This window comes from Triturus cristatus, chromosome 5_2, assembly GCF_964204655.1.
Source record: "Triturus cristatus chromosome 5_2, aTriCri1.1, whole genome shotgun sequence".
Lineage (NCBI taxonomy): Eukaryota > Metazoa > Chordata > Amphibia > Caudata > Salamandridae > Triturus > Triturus cristatus.
Window position 1 is genome coordinate 411,400,669 of NC_140588.1, and position 21,213 is coordinate 411,421,881.

Below are 21,213 nucleotides of genomic sequence, written 5' to 3' on the forward strand. Positions count from 1 at the left end.
CTATTAGCACGTAAGTAAGTTGGCGAATGTTAAGGACTGTTGCATAGTCAACTACTGGGATAACGAAAAATTGTTTTGCGGTGGTCTTAAAAATATTGTATTAGTTTAACTGTGCAGCTATAATCTGCAGTCATGCAAACTAGGCCACGTGTGTGATGAATGGAAAGTATATTTCGGGCGTCCCCATTCCTAAGCGCTGGAGGCGAGGCGTGCCTTGGTTTTGACAGAATGCAGCTACTGTATATAAACAGAGGCCCCTATGAGGCTCTGCGAATAGAACAGCCGTTTTATAGTCTAACGCCATTGGTTGTTCTTGAAGCCTGCACATTTCAAACCAAATAACTGTCAAAGGCTCGAGCTGGAGCAAAAAAAAAAAAAGTTAAGAAAGACAGATGCAAGAGCCTATTCTTAGACCTAAGGAACGAAGCAAAGAGATTTCACGGTCTTTGTGTGTGTGGCACATGTGCTCATCTGAGACCGCTGAGAGTTTTGCGTGTGACAGCTGAGGTACCCACAGCTGTCTGTATCCATGCACTGGGTTTATGATTCAGCAGCAGCAGGCGCTGACGGGTCCAATATTGCTGTTCTCTAGCGACATAAGTGTTATCTTATCTGTAGGGAGTGAGGGTTTGTTTTCATCCCACAGGGGATTTCTTCATCATAGTGTAATTAAGCAGTGTTTTCTCCTCGGTGTTGTCTTCCTTTGTCCTCTTGTGTCTGTTTGAATCAGACAACATGTTTGGTACCAGAAGATGACGTTTCATTAAAAGCCGGCACTTATTTTAATTCGTATTAAAAAAATAAAAACAAACAAAGAAACACAATTTCGTATTCGGGGCGTTGCTGGGATTTGTAGTTTATCCATTAAAAGTGTAAGTGGGAGTTTAGTAACCCTGCATGCAAAGTATTATTGGCTAAAAAGCCGTATCTGGCTGCAGATGTCACATAGGACCTGAGAGCATTTGCTGGCTATGTTTTGTGGGAGTGTTAGGCCATTTAATTGTGCCATGACAGTAATATCCGAATTTAATTGGCAGTAATCACATTTAGACCAGGTGCTACTCTATTTGTATTATTGATTAACATTCCAAGGTAGCCCTCCTGAAACAAACACTTTTTTTGTTGTACCTCGACACTACAAAATAACAAAAAATGAAAAGATTGATTTTCCTCTTTGTGAAGAGTGATCGTCAACCCTTAGAAGCGACCATGTCGAAAGTAAGAGACGGCTATTGCCGGTAGGGAAGGGGCCCAGGTTTGGTGCAAGGAAAATCAGAGATCGGAGTAAGTAAGTCATCCTTCCATTGCCAATCCATCCCTGTCCCTTGGTCCCGCTAACTAACAGAGGACACAGGAGGCAGTGCATTCAGATGTAAACATGGAAACCATTATGCGCTGACATACATCAAACTTAAATAAGGAGCAGTGCAATGACGGTCTCAAAGAATCCAACACAGTCGTCAACACAATCTGCCCCATCAGTGCTCGCACCTCAGGCTTTAAATGAGACATGAATGTGTGCAGTGATGGCCGCGTTGCTGTCCAGCATAAATCTGCTATAGATAGGCCTCTGCAATCTAACTTGGAAGCTGTCTTTGCATGGGTAGATCTGCTGTAAGTGACATGGTGTCAACATTTTAAAAAATAGCCTACTCATAAACCATCACCATTGCCTGATTTGGTCTGTGTGTGCTTTTGTGTAGCTCCAAAGGCACAAAACCAACCTGCCTGAAGCTCAAAATGAGGCTGGTCTATCGCAGTTAAGAGACGGTCTTAGTGACGTCCAGCACAGGTGGCGAGTATCCTAATTAGAAGATGCGGAAATTGGAGGTAAAGACCATTCCACGGGCATCTGAAAATCTGGAGGAATACGAAGAGCCAGACCAAGTCTAAATAGCACTAAAGAGGTTGGAAGAGAAGAATTCCCATTTTCTCCAGGGCTTTAACTCAACCCTATGGCCACCAAATGTGTTCACAATCTTCAGAGACGCCTTGGAGAAGCCCCCGCTAGCAGTTCTGTTTGAGCTTTGTTAATGGCCTGGAGGACTCTGGGCAAATCAAAGGGCAGGAGGACAGGTCTGGTCAGAGGACCGCATACAAATCTTTCGTCTCACACCTGTTAAAAAGTACTTCTAGCATCTATTGCATCGCTGTAAAGTAAATGAGCATCTGGATTACGGCGTTGACTCTGGCCTCTTTATCTTGCATTCCCTGTAACCATTATCTCTGCCTCTCGGTTCCCACAGAGCGTAAGGGTGGGTCTGGCATACAGATAAGGCCACGGGAAGAGAAACTGGGTGAGTGGTGAGACCTATTCTGGGAGTCCTGCCAAATATTTCAAATAAGGAGATCCGGACATTACGTGCCAACAAGGGGCCAACATAATGCCCACGCCCCTTCATCGTCCTATTCTAGAGGGTGAAAGGAATGAAGGGAAAGCAAACATGCTTTTTGGCCACTTGGCAAACCGGATATAAGCTGCCCATGCCGCCGGGTCCTTGGTATTATTGCAGGGGGGGTGGAAGTAGAGCATCGCAGATGATGAATAGGTTCAGTCATGGACGATTAAACCTGGCTCAGATCGGTTGGAAAGTTTCTTCTTTGAAAGCGACATTCCTGGAGGGAGGAAGATGCGAGCAGCCTTTATATTTTCCACATATTGACTAAACAACGCTGTTCAAAAGTGATTTTCACTTTTCCCAAAAGCCCTTTTGGTTTGACAGTCGCACCCAAGTGTTTGATTGGTTGCTCATTGCTAATCCATTTATTTCATTGCAACTCTGTTGTTGACCTTGTTAAGGACTTCTTGACTTTGGATGAGTGGGGTGAATGACTGGCGAGGCTGCCAAATTGCACTTGGGTCCTGTCATTTGGAGAATTCTGTACCATCTGCCAGAGCCTACCCGCCCTGCACTGATCTGTCTTCCAGGGTAAATCCACCGCTTCTGATTTTGGCATTGGTAGTGATGAAACCTTGAACTAGAGTTCACCAGGACTCTTCAACCGACTGGTTCACTCCAACCTCGTGTGCATTGGTATCACAAATTGAATTCTAACTGGAATCTGATGGTCGCAGTCCTATGAAGTTGGGCTCGTGTACTGCGGAATCTGCTGGATCATAGATATCAGATACAGGATTCCAGAGATAACAGTACAAACTATTGTCAATATATTCCCATGGGCATCAAGTCACCAATACATGTCGTCTCTGTGATACCAGCAGAAATACCATACAACCCATGCCACTATTTCTTCAGTGATCGCCCATTCATGTCTTTCTAGATGACTGCAGACCCCTTGCATTGCACAGAGAGGCTGCTTGCGGTATATGGCGTGCATCATCCGGTTGTTGAGTTAAATCTAGACATCCATGTCATTTTACATGCAGCAGTCCACCAAAGAGGTCAGCTCTGTGGGCAACACTTGAAGCTGGTTGGGGCGGTGATTTGCAGCTAAATGATAAAACTTGAAACTGAAAAAGGGCTGCCATCACAAACCAAATAAAACTCTGACCATGTCTTGCTATTAAGGTACGATGTGTTCTGTAGATTAATCGAGGTTGATAAGTTATTGAGGGCTACCATAAAGTGACAGAATTTTTTCCATTTTTAACGACATGGTTGTCAAAGTATTTTTGGCCTGTTTAAGAGGTAGCACCAAACCGAACTGTCCTGATACCTTCAGTAACACCACCTTCCGCTTTCCTGATGTGGAACTGGACATTGAACCCCATTCTGGAGCATTGTCTTGGCTTCCATATCACGCTCCTATCTTTACAATGGGTCCTTGTTTACTCTGTTCATCGCTTTAGCTAAAAATTGACAATTAGAAATAGGAAGCTTGCTGAAAAGCTTTTTGTGGAAACTGCATTTCTTGTCAGTAGCTGCTTTTGAAAAGGTGTTTTGTAATTTTTCACATTGAAAAAGCATCTCTGGTATGAATGTGGATTAAAGATGCTAGACAAGGGTCGATTAGTGGAGGAGCAGGCTTTTGAGATATGACCAGTGAATTAATTGCCTCTTCTACAAGAGGAGTACATGCCTCTGGTAGTCATGGAGTTTTCTGAATTTGCATAATGACTCTATCCTGTGACCTGTGCTGAGTTTATTTTAGACCTGATTGTTTCGCTTCATATCTTCACAGAATGAGGGGTCTGTTAAATGGGTATTTTAAATTGCAAAAAGTATTTTAGCGGTTGTATTAGCCTTTTCACCTGTTACAACATTTTGTAAATAATGTCCTTAGTTCTTTATATTGCTTTGATCTTTATTAAACTATTTGTTACGCTGTATTCGGTTTCTCCAAAACTTTGGACTGGGACCGGAGTAAGACTTCTAAAGCACTCTTCTTGCTGTTTTTTAAATCAGTGAGTGATCAATTCTCCTGATTATTTTATGGGCTGAGCTATTTTTGATATCTTGTGAAACTGTCACACAAACCCTTGCAGACTATGTTCTTTGAGTTCTCATTTTGGGCAAGAAGGGCTCTAGGCTTGTATACTCTTCCAACCACTAGGCCATTTTGTATCCTTAATCTTACAGAAAATAATCTGACTCGTGTAAAGGAAATTTTGGAGAAATCTTGATTTGAAATTGTTAAATTATTGTGAAACCAATTAAAAATGTTTTTTTTAAATTGGTTCATCATGATATCTCTGGTACCTTCTGTTTGGTATCTTAGGTGCTGGATGCCTGCAGTTGATTGTAGATTGTGTGAGGTGAAGATATTCTCACATGGAATAGAAGCTATAGAGAAGTTATATTTTATTAGACCATACCACTGTAGTGTTGCTCTGATTGCATTTGTTGAGTTCTGTTGGTACCCGCCCCATCTCGTATTTCGTCTTGCTGCGTTTGGCTGGTGATCCCATTTACACTAACCTATCTTTGTGATCATGATTACTGAGATCTTGGCACTATGGTGAGTCATGGGAGAGGAATTAAAGCATAATAACGCTGGGTTAAGCTTGCATTTGCAGTGGCATGGCATGTCTCTGAGCTACAACATCCCACTGTTCACTTCTAAAAGGTGAGCATAATGGATCAATCGCTGTTGTACATAATGTAATGTACTTTAGGTGATAAATAGGCTTGATTTAATAATCGGCGCCCTTCCTTACAGTCGGGCCCATGCCAGCCATGTAGAGATGTTCCTTGTGCTGTGGAGCATTGGCAGCGAGTTCACGATTGCAAGAGCATGACTATGGCATAAAAGGGCTTTGTATGCTTAGGCTTTGTGTCATTGTGGTTCATCACATCTTTTAGAGGTACTGTTAAAATGGTATGTGAATAGAGACATTCACATGATGCAAGTGTAGTAAACCTCCGAGACATAACACAGGCTTCGGACTTGATGTGCATGGGACTATGTTGACAATAGTTTTCACTGTTACCTCTGGAATCCGGAATGCGATACCCAGGATCCTGCAAATTCAGCGGTACATGGGCCCAACATTATAGGACTGGGACATCAGATTGCAGTTTTACACATTCCAGATATCAATGATGTCATTTAACATGTCATGAGTGATGTAATATGTGAGGTCATCAGTAGTGCATGGTGTGGGTGGACATTGTAGTTAGCTCACTAAAATATCACTGATAAATTTCAGTGGTTTTGGTTTCTACACTTTACTTTTTGTATTTCAGCACCTAACTAGAACATCACTTTGACCTTTGTGTTTTCCTCAGTAAAGCTTATATATATATTTTTTTTTTACAAAGTAAGATTTTATTACAATTGCTAATTATAACGTCACTTTAGCCTTTGTCTTTGTTTTTTTGTGAATTTCTCGTTTTTTTAAATCAAATTTACCCAACTCCCTTACTAAGTACAGCATTTAAAGGAGCAACAGTCTGTTGCCATAGGACCTGGCCTTAAGCCAGGCCCAGTGCCTGACTCCCTGCCACGTACAGTCTTTATCTGTGCGCCGTGCCGGTTAGCCACACAGCATGGCCTGTGGCCAGAGCACTAGGTTCCTGAGTCCTGTAATGGGGCCTCAACATTTCTGTTGAAGTTGTGTCCAGCCAATCGGATCCCTCAGTCCAGCCGGGGATGGTACCAGTCCTGTGGTCGGGGAAAAAAAAAACCCCTTGGCTAATCAGATCACTCTATATTTTTTTTGTTAATTTAAGGTGCCACTGGAGTCCTGCAGGACTCCAGTAGGACCAACCGTCCAAATATTATTTATATATATATATATATATATATATATATATCCAGCTCAGGCTTGCACCAACACAGTGAGAGGCACTCGAGCGCAGACACGAGCCTCAAGCGGCAGCTCAATCTTATGTCAGGAACTCCGGACTTCCGATACCTTTGGCAGCCCAACCACCATTGCCTGACGCGTTTCATACATCTTCCTCAGAGGCTGTTTGTGGAAAGGAACACGCACAGTCCGGAACTGCAGGTAAGAGATTTCTTTAATTGCGCGCCCCCTATAAGCTGCTTAAATAAGACTGCGCATTGTCTGATGGTACCTGTAGTTCCAGAGGGATACAGATATCCCCTCAAAAGTGCGTTTGAATGTTCTGCCGGAATATATAAGCCCCCAATGAGCCTCAGAAGTCGGGGGTTCCCTCAATTCAGTGTCTCACGCCCCACATCACGAGGCTGCTGAATGTACTCCTCTGTGGCCCCCATATATATTCCGGCAGAACATTCAAACGCACTTTTGAGGGGATATCTGTATCCCCGTGAGCTGGATCTATAGGCGGTTACCAAGCCGCCGAGAGTAGCACCACCCCGTGAACCTGGGGGCCACAGAGGAGTACATTCAGCAGCCTCGTGATGTGGGGCGTGAGACACTGAATTGAGGGAACCCCCGACTTCTGAGGCTCATTGGGGGCTTATATATTCCGGCAGAACATTCAAACGCACTTTTGAGGGGATATCTGTATCCCTCTGGAACTACAGGTACCATCAGACAATGCGCAGTCTTATTTAAGCAGCCTATAGGGGGCGCGCAATTAAAGAAATCTCTTACCTGCAGTTCCGGACTGTGCGTGTTCCTTTCCACAAACAGCCTCTGAGGAAGATGTATGAAACGCGTCCGGCAATGGTGGTTGGGCTGCCAAAGGTATCGGAAGTCCGGAGTTCCTGACATAAGATTGAGCTGCCGCTTGAGGCTCGTGTCTGCGCTCGAGTGCCTCTCACTGTGTTGGTGCAAGCCTGAGCTGGATCTATAGGCGGTTACCAAGCCGCCGAGAGTAGCACCACCCCGTGAACCTGGGGGTCACAGAGGAGTACATTCAGCAGCCTCGTGATGTGGGGCGTGAGACACTGAATTGAGGGAACCCCCGACTTCTGAGGCTCATTGGGGGCTTATATATTCCGGCAGAACATTCAAACGCACTTTTGAGGGGATATCTGTATCCCTCTGGAACTACAGGTACCATCAGACAATGCGCAGTCTTATTTAAGCAGCCTATAGGGGGCGCGCAATTAAAGAAATCTCTTACCTGCAGTTCCGGACTGTGCGTGTTCCTTTCCACAAACAGCCTCTGAGGAAGATGTATGAAACGCGTCAGGCAATGGTGGTTGGGCTGCCAAAGGTATCGGAAGTCCGGAGTTCCTGACATAAGATTGAGCTGCCGCTTGAGGCTCGTGTCTGCGCTCGAGTGCCTCTCACTGTGTTGGTGCAAGCCTGAGCTGGATATATATATATATATATATATATATATATATATATTTAATTATTATAATTTTTTAAAACCCTTTCAAGACCAGTCCTAGCACATTTTTAAACCTACATTTTCAAATGGCTGAACAAACACCACATCATGCTTTCTGAGTAAAATTCTTACTTTCTATTAAATTTGGTGAATTCCATTCAGCTGTTTTCTGCCTCTCTTCCCAAAACTTCCAGTGGGAAAGCAATGTGTTAGGATCACCATTTCCTCTGCCCCCTGTTTGGCAGATCACCTAAAAAAAAATCAGGAAGAAGCTGAATGGGTGAGAAAAAGAGGGGAAAAAATATATGTTGGAAGGTTTTGCAAAGATCCATCAAACGGCACCAAGGTCTTCAGTGAAACAGTAAACGTTCTTCCTATGGAAACCTCTGACCTAACTTTAACTACACGGGGACTGTTGCGTAATTTATATTGTATGTAAACTTTATCTGCTGAAGCACAATAAAGGCCGCCTCTATCACTCCCTTGCCATGAATGTGTTGGCTTTGCCTCCATAAGCTCCCAGAAAAATATATTCTTCAATGAGGTTTGTTAATCGGGGAAATTTGTTTCTTGAACTGCAAAAAAGAAAAGCATCTCCGATTTGATTTAAAATAAGTTAATGAAACTTTACAAGAACTGAACCAACATAATGTGTCTATATTTGAATTTTCTCACAAACTATAACTGTACAAGATGCATAATGGGTAAACATGTATTATCATTAACGTCATCGAGGGGTTTCACTAACTTGAAATTTGATCATAAGCACAGTAGAGCCCTGCAGTAACACTACTGAAGCAGAGTACCCATGCTACCTCTACTTTAATTCTCTTTTCTAATACTTTACCTATTTCCCTAAAGGAATTGGTTTATTTGAGAGCAGTACCACAGCCACTGGGCTAATTTCTATGCCTCACAGTACTTGAAATGTGTAATTCTTGAGGAAAAATCTCGTCATTCCTGTTGGTTATGGTTTTGAAACCACTAATGTTTGATACATTTTCTGTGTTTGTGCAGAAACCTACAAAGACAGAAAATGTTTTATATTCTACGTTTTTAATAATATTGGCCGGTGTTCTTAATTTTTTTTTCTATTGTGTTTTGTTATTTGAAGAGCCCTCACCCGCGGTGAGTGATTGGACACCACACTTAGCCAGGGGACGGTTATGGATGGTTGGAGAGCTCAGGGTCTTTGTTTATCAGCGGCGTCTTGTGCTGTGCTTCTGCATGTGACTTCTCCTGATTGGTGCTTCACCTGCTGTGACCCACATGGCTGATGAAAACCCACGCAGTCTTAAGAACTGAAACCCTGAGGCACGTGGAACTTCTTAGATAATACAGCTGGGCAGCGTGATGTAGACAGGTGGCCTCAGAAAGGATGCGCTAACATAATGTTGGAGAATGACAACCGTGAAAAACGGTTTGGGAGGGAGTATGGCATTTAATCTATTTTAACAAATGTATTGTTTTAACACATGCAGTAAAATGTATTATCAGTAAGTAATAAGAATGTATAAATCTTACCTGCACAAAGAGCTCTTTGTTAGTGTATTGCGGATTGGGAATTCCGCCACCAGTGTACGACATCAATGGTTCTACGCCTTCTGTTGTTGCAGTGATCGCTCTATGCTGATATATCTCATCTTGAGAATTGAACTGTTTTTCCCTACTTGCACGAGTAAGGCCAAGAAAATCCATGGGACAGTTGCGCTTTTTTTTCTAAGAGTGTGCAATTAATTTGTTGGATAAAAACACTTGTGTGGTCTTGTGAGACGTTTGAGAGGGGACTTGGTGCCACAGGAACAAATGATTTTATTGTATTTCCAAAGCAAACCTTTGTAAATTGGAATTGATTGAATTGAGGTTTGCATTTGTGAAGAGCTGCTTAAATTCATTTAAGTTTTAGGTGGGAGGAAGGGTTTGATCCTCCATATTGCAAGATAAGACAGCCTTATGGGGCCATCTAGTGCAGGGGCGAAATTACTGGAAAAGATCTGGGAAATGGCCTTGTCATGTGTCTGGAAAGCACTGCCGTAGGCAGGCTTGACAGTCTCTTGAGTGCTATAAACCCCTGCACTAATCTGTTCCTGTTGGAGGCAACAGTGAGGGAAAGAAGATGGGGTAGATTAAACCGGCATGTACTTCTCCTGAAACGTTTAATTTGGTGGCCTTTAGCTAGAATCAGGAAAATTCTAGGGCATAGCAAGACAAGGCAGCCAAGTGCCATCAGCAGGGGATGCTAGATCGCGCCTAAGAGCAGAAAATGTGTCAAAGTGTAGCAGAGATAGGATGGGCAGACTCTAACTCTGCCTTGGATAGCAAAATGTCTACCATGTGCCTAACCCACAGTCACACTAATATCCACCTGTACAATGGAGACTTGGGCCCAATCAGTATCACTCATGACCCACTGCCTGTTTTTTTTTTTTAGACTGTGCTTTAAGGGTTTTTGCTTTAAGGGTTTTTATTTTAGCCATGATCTAACATTCTAAAATAGTACTTTAACAGGACCCTCAAATATAGGGAAATTGATACAATTGTTGTCATGGTTTTGTTGTCAGAATGAATACTCCTATCCTTATTAGTTTATTTTGGCTTGAGCCACAAAAGGCAGGAAAAAAATTCATTAGCAACATTGGTAGTGCTTGATTGAAAATGAGTTGTACGGGAGCTGGAAAGCAAGACACCCAAACTACCTTGAGACAGGGTAGAGAAAGATTCCAGCATATGGTCTTCCAGGCAAAATAGGAACAAACATTGGCAAAGCTAATAAGTTTCGTCTATTGCCAATGTCTTTTAACCATGTTGTACAGTAGCGTGGCTGTTGTTCAGCACTCAGTGGTGTAGAGTGGGGTGGAGTAGCGTAGAGTGACATAGAATGAAGTGGGATGAACTGGCATTGAGTGGGGTGAAGTACAGTAGTTTGGGGTGGAGTGGGATAAAGTGGAATGGAGTGGCATAGAGAAGTAAAGTTGTGGGTATAAGTAACTAAGCAGATGGGGTGAAAGTAACATAAATAAGCAGCTGTATACCTGTGTTGAAAGTAGGAAAGAACATTGCACAGCCAGTAATAATACCCGTATAAAATAAAAAGTGTGTTGCAAAAAGACAAGGAAGCACACATGTGCTTAGTCCTTTCTCCAGGAAGGAGCTAACACAAGAAAGGAAGCAAAGCCAACGGGAGGTAAGCAAGTGAAAGATTGCAAATGAGAGTGACAATGAAAACAACTAATGCCATGCTGCGGGCGAGTTGTAAGCCAACTGAATTGTAAACAATATGTCTCACAGCATAGTGTAGGCTAGACCTAAAAACAGTTAATCTTCGATATCCTGTGAGCAAGGGGAAGTGTTCCCCCTTGAAAAGCGCTGGGATGGTGTTTACAACCGAATAAATTGTCACATTGAAGACCACATGGGCTTGCGGCTCCTTTTTTTCTGATGGATGGAAGAAAGCTGGTGTGAGTAGCTGTATCACGGGCTGTTTCCAAGCCTATTCCCACAAGCCTCCATACAGAATTGGCCGAAGGGAAAGTGGAAATTGTGCTCCATGCGGAGAGTATATATATATATATATATATATATATATATATATATATATATATATATATATATTCACTGAAAAAACCATGGGTTTCACACACGTTATATTTAGGAATAACTAATGCACTGCTGATGACGTCACATATTACATCACTCATGACATGGTCAGTGACATCACTCATGACATCTCCAATGACATCACTGATGACATCATCCAGTGAATGTGTGTTTTTCTGAAAATTATATATGTTTTATCTATGTATATCGCGCGCGAGTTATAGTTAGCTGAACTAACTATAACGGGGGAATTTCAATGGTTTTTTACGAGTGAAATGTCCAGCTAACTATAACATGTGTGAAACCTTTGGTTTTTTTCATTGAATTTCTAAGGTTTTTTAAATGCTAATTCCTAACTATAACGTGTGTGAAACCCATGGTTTTTTCAGTGAATTTGCAAGGTTTTTTAAATGCTCCTTTAACTTTTTCTCTTCTGTGCTTTTTGGTATAGCACATGTTGCATATTCTTCAATGTAAGATAACACTGCTTCATCAGTATCTGTTCCAAACTTTGGGGCATCCTTGATCCACAACAGCATATGAATATGAGGAGCACCTCTTGCCTGGTACTCTTTTCTCCAAAAGAAATCCACTACTTCTCCTAGAGGTGGATTTTTTTTATTGCAGATGAAGGACATCATAGCCTCAAATCTATGATTGAAATATCTGCAAACATTAACCGGATCCAATGAGCATAGTTCTCCTGCTGTCTTGTATTCGATGTTTTTAATGTTTGAATTTGCCTCTCGTAGAAAATCCAGTAAATCATCCCAAGCGTACTCAGCACAGCTTAGGGTAAGGAACCATGTTGGTGTTCCTAAATTTCGTAACATGCATTTTAATTCACCATGGCGTCGGTACCAATATTCATTTGTCCCACGCTGACAAGCCATCAGATTGATCAGTTGTGTTTCCAAATGATCATCTTGGTGCTGCACTTTCTCCATAAAATCCTTAGCAGACACATTTTGTAAATGTACTCCACTTTTTAAAATGTGATTTACTGCATATGATAATGCAGAGAAGTCGCTTTCAAATAAAAGATGGAACAAATAAGGAATACTTTGTCGAAATCTGGGATCTTCAGCATATAGTCTTGTAGTTCGATACTCTGAAGCTGGAATCTGTTCTGGACGTTCATCGTATCGTCCTCCTTTTCCTTTAGGAAACAGCTGGGGAAAACATCGAGCTTCCAAGCTCTCCTCCCATACACTCACGGGATTTCCTTTTGCTTTCTTCATCTGAAAGAGATCAATATTGTCTCCCATAACTTCTTTCGAATGGAGAGGATGTATGCTAAAATGTTCATAAATTTCTTCTTCCTTTGACTTGTCCACTTTTTCAATTTGTCCAGTTGGTGTTTCTGTGTCTCCTTGTAAATCTTCTTCTTCTTCTTCTTCTTCTTCTATATAAATTGATTCATACCATTTGTTATTTTTTTTCAAATACAAATTTGCTCTTTGTACTTTCCGCACATCTACCAGCTCCTGCCAAATCTTCTTATTCTTTGTAGGTACACCATTAACCAGAATAATTAATGGTTCAGTTTCCAAAGTATCCGCATCAATAGTTTCCATATTTTTTTTCAAATCCAAGGGCAAATACACCACTCTACCTTTTAAACCTCTCAGTAAATCTGAAGGAGGTAATTTACCAGTTTTGGGCTCCATACGTACTATGGTCTGGAACGGATGAACACATTGAATGAGTATAGACTCATATGTATTTAATTCAGAAAGTTCAGCAGGAATAGCATCCAATTCTAAATTATTATGTACAGCTCTGGTCGGCATTCTATTTTCCTCTAACTTGTTGTAGCAGTATTTACAAATACGCTGATCTTCACCCAATTCAAAACAATTTTCAAGAAATATATATGTGGCAAAATCCATCCACTTATAATTATCTTCATTTTCACTCTTTCTGTAGAGATCAACATTCCTAGTTTGTTTTCTATAATGAGTTCTGCGGCAACAAATACAAGTAACATTTGGTCTTTCATTAGAGATTATTGCAAATTTTGTTATGTGATCATTAAATGTCTTACTTACACAAGGTTCTACATTCTCTTCCACTTCTGCCTCATTTACTGTGTCCTTCTCTGCACTGTTTTGTTCAGGACCAAAGTAACAAAACTGAATTTCATCAACAACCTTCTCTACATCTGATACCGTTCCTCGGAACAGAGCCCTATTCAATTCATTTAACTTTATTGCTGGACTTTTGGCAAAATACAACCGTCTCACAAACTTTCTCATTTCAGTATGATGAACAGCCAGCATCCTAAAATGATGGAAAACACTATTGCACACTTTTCTAGATAGACAAGCAAGAGAATGACCCTGCAAACCAGTATTCTCTCTCACTCTGCATGGATCCAGACTTTGAAGCACCTTAATCTTTTGTTTTACACTTTTTTTACTATATTCTCTTAGAAACTCTCGAAATCTGTCAATAGATTCCTGACGCACAGTGCAAATACTACTACAATTCCAAGTGTACACTGGGGCTTTAGGACGTCTCCCCATTGCCTCATCTGCCATCACTTGTACCTCATCTCTTGGAACCATTATCTCCTTCTCCATTATGCAACCATTTTTTACTTCGTATGAACGACCTCTGGTGTCAACTGCATGCAGCAAACTATTACTTTGAAAATAGCTCTCTTCATTAAAAAAAGGTTCACTACTTGAACTATGCATCCACTTTCCTAAAAAAACTTTACAAAAGTTTGTTCTGTTCACTACTCTTTTGCTTTTGCTTTGTGATTTCAGTACATTAACCATTTTATCTAATGTACGCATCCTATTCAAAATTAAAATGAATAGTTTCCTTTTTAATTCTAATGCCTTTGCTGCAATGGCTTCAATTTCTTTTTTTCTCTTGTAATATTTTGCCTTTTGCTTATATTTCTTTATATCCTTTATCAAATTGGACATAACTCTTCTCTGAAACATTTTTCTACGTATCTCTTTAAATGCTGTTTTTCTGTTTATGTTAAACTTTTCAATTGCAGAAGGTATATTTGCATTAACTAAATTCTCAATTTTTTGCTGTTCTCTATTTTTTGTTACATTTTTCCGAGAACAGACATTTTGTACATTTTTCTTTGTTTTGAATATTTTGTTTAGAAATTGTTTTTTTTGCTTACCAGAAGATTTTTTCTTTTTCCCAACATCAGCATCTTCTACTAACTTTGGTCCTCCAGTTGTCTTCAAATATAGTTTTTTTTTTAGCGTTTTTTGAACTCGAGATTTTGTAGGCATCTTAAATTTTGTTCACTGTTCTTCAGCAATACCTGAAAAAAACTAAAAAAAAAATCCGTTATTGTATTTAAATATATTACTAAATTTCTTTTCACAATAGTCACAAAACGAAATTTCTTTGCCAATTTGAATTCACACAAACTGCTCTTTTTTTTGGGCAAGTGAAAATCTCTTTTACAAACTGTCACATTATGAAACCACTTTTCAGATTTTTTAAAAAGCCCATGTCCACAGTGCTACACTCCACCAAGGGCAACCAGCCTTAGTGATGCTGAATGTATTTGCATTACAGACTTAAACCTGAAAACCCCACTGGCTTGTACATACTGTGCATGACTATACACGGCAAGGACATGGGTGTGTGCTAAGCCTCTGCTTCTTCCCCCAAAAATTTGCTCCCCCTTTCCATCTAATGCAACTGTGAAATCACCAGAGCAAGACGCAATAAATCTCTGTCTATAATTCTTCTATGCACACAGAGTCATGTTTTCACATTAGTGCCAAAACGAAATTTCTTTGCCAATTTCAAAGCACACTTACTGCTCTTTTATTTTTTCAGGGGCAAATGTAAATCACTTTTACACACTGACACATTATGAAACCACCATGTGTAACTACAACAAAAACAATTCCCATTTCTATTATTCATTTCTTAAGTTACCACATACATACCCTCTCAAACTGTAAACTCACCTTTAAAATTAGTTAGTTCTGAAAGAAATGTGACACTCAAACAGCAGATTATCAGAGCCAGGATCTCTGTTGTGTTCACCTGTCTCCTCTCAGCAGAACCAGATAATGGCAAACTTTCCCTCTATTTTTCCACACATATACATGTAAGTTTCAAATCTCAGTGCTTCCCCCTTTTTTTTAAATGTAATCACACATTTCTATTGGTTGAAAACCAACCCTTTTCCAAAAGTACCCTGCCCCCAACTTGACTTCTGCCTAGTACCCTTCCCCCAACTTGACTTCTGCCTGCTACCATAGCAACAGCTCATGGAACACTGCTGTGTGCAGTTAGGTCAGAAGTTCGACACACAATGTTTCAATTCCACAGAGCAAGAGTGCTTGACTTTTCAAACCTAACCGCAAATCCATAGTACTGTTCTTTGGTTACACATTTTTTTGTACCAATACAAAACATGCTTCTATTAATTTTCACATACAGCCTAGTTTTTATTCTGGAATGGTTTGAAACAGCCAATCAGTTCTTTTTAATTTGTAAAAAATATGTATGCCTCCATTTCCAAACTGTCTTTCTTTTCTTATTGCCATTCTACTGAAAGACACCTCCTGAGTGCATCCAGTTCTCCTTTGAAGATGTTCACAGTGTGGATTGTAGGGCACAGCTATGTCTTCTGGAGTGAAAAGTATGCAGAGAAAACAGATATGGTGAGAGACCTTGCTTTGCCAAATGTAGACATTAAATGGATTGGTCAGAGAGGGTTAAAGTGGCACCAATTGATGCCATTGGTAAAATCCTTCATTCAAATCCAACACCCTGACCTCATAATAGTGCACTGTGGTGGCAATGACCTAGGCACTTTGACTGGGGTAGGTCTGGAAATGCTTATGAAGGACACCTTTGCACAACTGTTTACACTTTTCCCTAAAACTGCCTTTGTGTTTTCCAACATATGCCAAAGGCAAAAATGGAACTGGTCCAATCATTTCTGTCCGCAGATTGACAAAGCAAGAAAGCACGTCAACAAATCTGTTTCTGCTTTCCTCCGTGACTATGGTATGGGTGCCATTTACCACAACAACTTGCGTTATGACATGCAAGACATTTATAGAGGAGATGGTGTGCACTTCAATGATGAAGGGAACAGAGTCTTCCTCTTGAACCTTAGACTCTGCATCGGTACTTACTTGTAGGTACCACTAAAAAAATGACTTCATAAACACAACAGCTCTTTTTAGAGCTCCCTAATTTCTAAACTCTTAAATCTGCTTTTCATTTATTTATTTTTATTTTTTTTACCGTACGCTTACCGTAAGCTTACCGTACGCGTACCCCGTGATTTTTTTTAAAATCAATAAATGTTTTTATTGTACTTTTCTGTCCTTCTTTGACCCCCTTACAAATGTTAGGGGGTCTGTAACTCTCCTCATTGCCCCCTTTCCTTGTTTTCACTCTTTTTTTTCAGAGTGAAATACACAAAATGGCGGCCGCCGCTTCCTGGTTTCGGCCGATTCGAATGTTTACTAAGATCTAAGAGCCAATCAGAATCGCGCTCGCGCACGCCACCGTACGCTTACCGTAAGCGTACGGTAAGCGTACCGTAAGCGGGCTCAGATATATATATTGATTTAAAGGCTATTTTCTCAGAATCTACTGAACAGATTTACACCAAACCTACAAAAGGCACTTCCTTGACCTAGGGACTACCTCTCTGCCAAATTTTGAGTAATTCTGTTCAGCCATTCGGGCTGTAGCTCGTTCTAAAGGTCCTATGGAAAAATGCATGGGAAAAACGCGTTTTGGGACCCCCCTTTTATCTCAGCCCCCGCTTGATGAATCCCCCCGAGACTTTCAGGGTAGGAGCGGAGCATAGCGCCCCACCTATTTTGAGAAATTCGCGAGGATTCGTCGACCGGCGCCAAAGTTATTCAAAATAGAATGTTGAGGTTTTCCTATGGAAACGTGGTCCTAACTATAACTACCTACTGGCGACCGCCAGTAGGTAATATTCACTGAAAAAACCATAGGTTTCACACATGTTATAGTTAGCTGGACATTTTACTGATAAAAAACCAATGAAATTCCCCCGTTATAGTTACTGTAGGCAACTATAACTCACGCGACCGTAATCCTCTGCTGATGACATATGTGTCTTTATGAAAAAAAAATATTTGTAATATATGTATAGCTAAAATTTAATGGAAGAAGATATGGGCAAATAAGTGTCTAAATACAGTATTAGCATCAGCAGAGGATTGCGGTCGCGTGAGTTATAGTTGCCTACAGTAACTATAACGGGGGAATTTCATTGGTTTTTTATCAGTAAAATGTCCAGCTAACTATAACGTGTGAAACCTATGGTTTTTTCAGTGAATTAGCAAGGTTTTTTAAATGCTATTTCCTAACTATAACGTGTGTGAAACCTATGGTTTTTTCAGTGAATTTGTACGGTTTTTTAAATGCTAAGTTACTTTACGCCATTTGTGGCGTGCGCGCCCACTTAACGCAGTTCGTTCCGTGCACGGTTTTTATCAACTTTAATAAGCCCTGTACATTTGGTGGCCTTCGGCCACCAAAAGCACAGGGGGTGAGGTCAATGTGGATAGTGTTTTTTTTATTTCGATTTTATAATTTCATGTTGCCAAAATTACGTTTTTTTTCTCTATTAATAAGCCCTGCACATTTGGTGGCCTGCGGCCACCAAAAGCACAGGGGGTGGGGTAAGTGTGGATAGTGTTTTTTTTATTTTTATTTTTTTACCGTAAGCGTACGGTAAGCTTACGGTAAGCGTACGGTAAGCGTACGGTAAGCGTACCCCGCGAAATTGCCGAAAAAAAAATAAAACCGTTTTTGCTCTTGGGGGATGTTTGGGGACTCCCTCAACATGACTATGTGGGAGGGAGTTGTCAAAACAGCCCCGTAACATGTTTTTGGCCATCATGTTTGATAAACAACACTCAGTGCGAGAGACAAAATGGCGGACGCCGCTTCCTGGTTTCGGCCGATTCGAATGTTTACTAAGATCTAAGAGCCAATCAGAATCGCGCACGCCACCGTAAGCTTACGGTAAGCGTACGGTAAGCGTACGGTAAGCGTACCGTAAGCGGGCTCAGATATATATATTGATTTAAAGGCTATTTTCTCAGAATCTACTGAACAGATTTACACCAAACCTACAAAAGGCACTTCCTTGACCTAGGGACTACCTCTCTGCCAAATTTCTAGTAATTCTGTTCAGCCGTTCGGGCTGTAGCTCGTTCTAAAGGTCCTATGGAAAAATGCATGGGAAAAACGCGTTTTGGGACCCCCCTTTTATCTCAGCCCCCGCTTGACGAATCCCCCCGAGACTTTCAGGGTAGGAGCGGAGCGTAGCGCCCCACCTATTTTGAGAAATTCGCGAGGATTCGTCGACCGGCGCCAAAGTTATTCAAAATAGAATGTTGAGGTTTTCCTATGGAAACGTGGTCCTAACTATAACTACCTACTGGCGACCGCCAGTAGGTAATATATATATATATATATATATATATATTTCTGCAGATAAATCCTTCCCAACACACAAGGCACCAAAATACATTAACTGCGTAGATGGTGTTAATTTCCACTGGAATGCCATTTACTAACATGTTACACATTTATCCAAACTGCTTATCAGTTGACTTGCCTCGGTCACTTTGCAGCAGCCTGGTCGTAGGCCTTCCGCAGTACTCTTTATTTCCCTTAGTTACAGTTATTAACTTTGCTCCAATCCTATTTAACCCTCCAAAGCACACGCCCACCTCTTCCTTTTGACACAATGGCTGTCATCCAAAGAAAGGTCACTCTTCGCATTAGACGCATGCTTTCAATACATCTTGCGGAATATCTCCAGGCTACTTTTCTGACATTCTGACTCGGTATGCTGTCACCAAGAATCGACCAGCCACCAGCCTAGAGCTATTGGGTGGATCCAAACTGCCTGGTGCCGCATCCAGGCTATGATCTCCCCACTTACGGGTCCCTCTTCGGGGGCACTCCTGCTACCTGAGATCCTTGCGTGCCCTGCAGACTCGCCTCTTCTGAAAAGAAAAAGTGAATAACTTGAGGCCGGATTTAGAGTGCGGTGGACAGGTTATTCAGTCACAAACATGATGGATATTCCACCCGCTGATTACAAGTGCATTAAATCCAACGGCGCTTGTAATACGACGGATGGGATATCTGTCATATTTGTGACGGAATAACCGGTCCGCCCGTCTGCCAAACTCTAAATCAGGCCATAAGTCTGCTAATGCATTCAAATTGTAGGTAACCTATTTGGACCCCACCCCCTTCCCCACACACACAAAAAAATAAAATAACTTCATATGTACCCTGTCTACTTAACACGCAGTATTATTATTGAACACTTGTAGAGAGCATAGCTACCCTCGGGCATCCCAGTGCTAGTGACTGAGCAGAAAACCAATGGAATTAGGGAGCTATTTGTTGGAATAGCCAGGATTTTAGGAGCAATAGCCCTTTAATACAGCGTTTCTATAACTCTCTCTGGTGTACCTTACTCATCCAGTTATTTGACGCTCATGCTGCGTACGTCATCGCTCTTCAGCAGAACATTTCTGATTGAAATGTTTTTCCTCTTTGTAGAAATGTAAGTGTGGGCGAATATGCTCCCTTTCTTTTTGCAGTGGCCAGGGCTGTTTTGCAAAACGAAAATGAACGTTAATATTTTATCTCCACATAGACCAAATACAAATGTTGATGTTTCCTATTAGAAAACCGCCCTGACTGCTGTTAAAAGGAAATGTTGCCAAATAGAACACCTTTAAAATGTAAAACGATTCCAAGTAGCGCCCTGGGGTTATTTTGCTCCATTTCTTTTTATGACGGTAGTGCTGCTTTCAGTCAACAAATTAATGTTTCTGTTTCGTGTAGACAGGCAAATAATGATGAGACCCTTCATGACACAAAACAACACTGATATCACGCAAAAAGTAGTAAAATGACATGTATGTAATATGCTACGCAATAGTTTTGGAGCAAGCTAGCACCACCCAGGGATTTTATTCCTTCTATCCTACAATGTAACACGAGGACCAATCTGTGTGTGTTTTTTTTTTTTTTTTTTTTTTTTTTGGGAAGCCTAGTTTGTCGTGTGTTGGCGAAACCGGAAATTAAGCCTCGTTTCGTGAACCTCTGCTTTAAGAAGGAAGTGACTTACTGCTTTTAATTCAAGCCTTTGAAGGGACTACCTCCTGCATAAGACCGTGGGTAGGCCAGAATGTCGCAGGGGACTCCTACCCGAAAAAAGCCAGTCTTTGTCTTCAGGATTCCCCCATATTCCTGATCGAATTTTGAGATGTTTTATAATCAAACACCGGGGGCCCATCCATTCGCGTTAGCCGCATGGAAGGCCTTTGTCAATAATAGGTGGGTGTCAGCCGCTGCGCACCCGCGCTGCTGATTTATAGACGCGGCTCTCCCCTGCCACGCTCCAGTCTCTGTATCTTTCACGTGTGTGAAGGGGTGATCGATAGGGCGATAGAGGCGTTCCCTCCCCCACGCTCCCTCCTTCATGCCTAGATGACTCCCTGTGAAAAGAGACGTGACACCGAAGGACGCAAACAGCCAAGCAAGGGCTGTGGAAACAAAATGGGACAGATTCACACATCAACAAAACACAAATGTGGGTGAGGCAGATAACAATCACAATTAAAAAAATAAAAAATAAAAACATATTAAATAATTGAGTTGACAATATGCAAGTAATTCGAGGGTCTCTCAACCAAGGAGGAAGTACAGCTTAAAGGTGCACATTTTAAAAGCCTCAGGAGTACTGTAAATGGCAACTGATGACTCCAAATTTCACAGCTGTATTGCCGACACGTGTTTCTCCGTAAGTAAAATGTCAGCCAGGAGTACTCGAGAGGGAGTGGCAACTAGGTACCACAAAATGTTGAATCGGGCCTCAATTGATGGCAAGAGAGCATCGATCTGTTTCGAGATG

At 41.3% G+C, this 21,213-nt stretch overlaps 1 protein-coding gene across 5 annotated transcripts in view; it reads left to right on the plus strand.

Annotated features, from left to right (window-relative positions):
- MTCL1 (microtubule crosslinking factor 1) overlaps nucleotides 1-21,213 on the plus strand; it is a 490,856-nt gene that overhangs the window by 1,668 nt on the left and 467,975 nt on the right. The window lies entirely within an intron of this gene.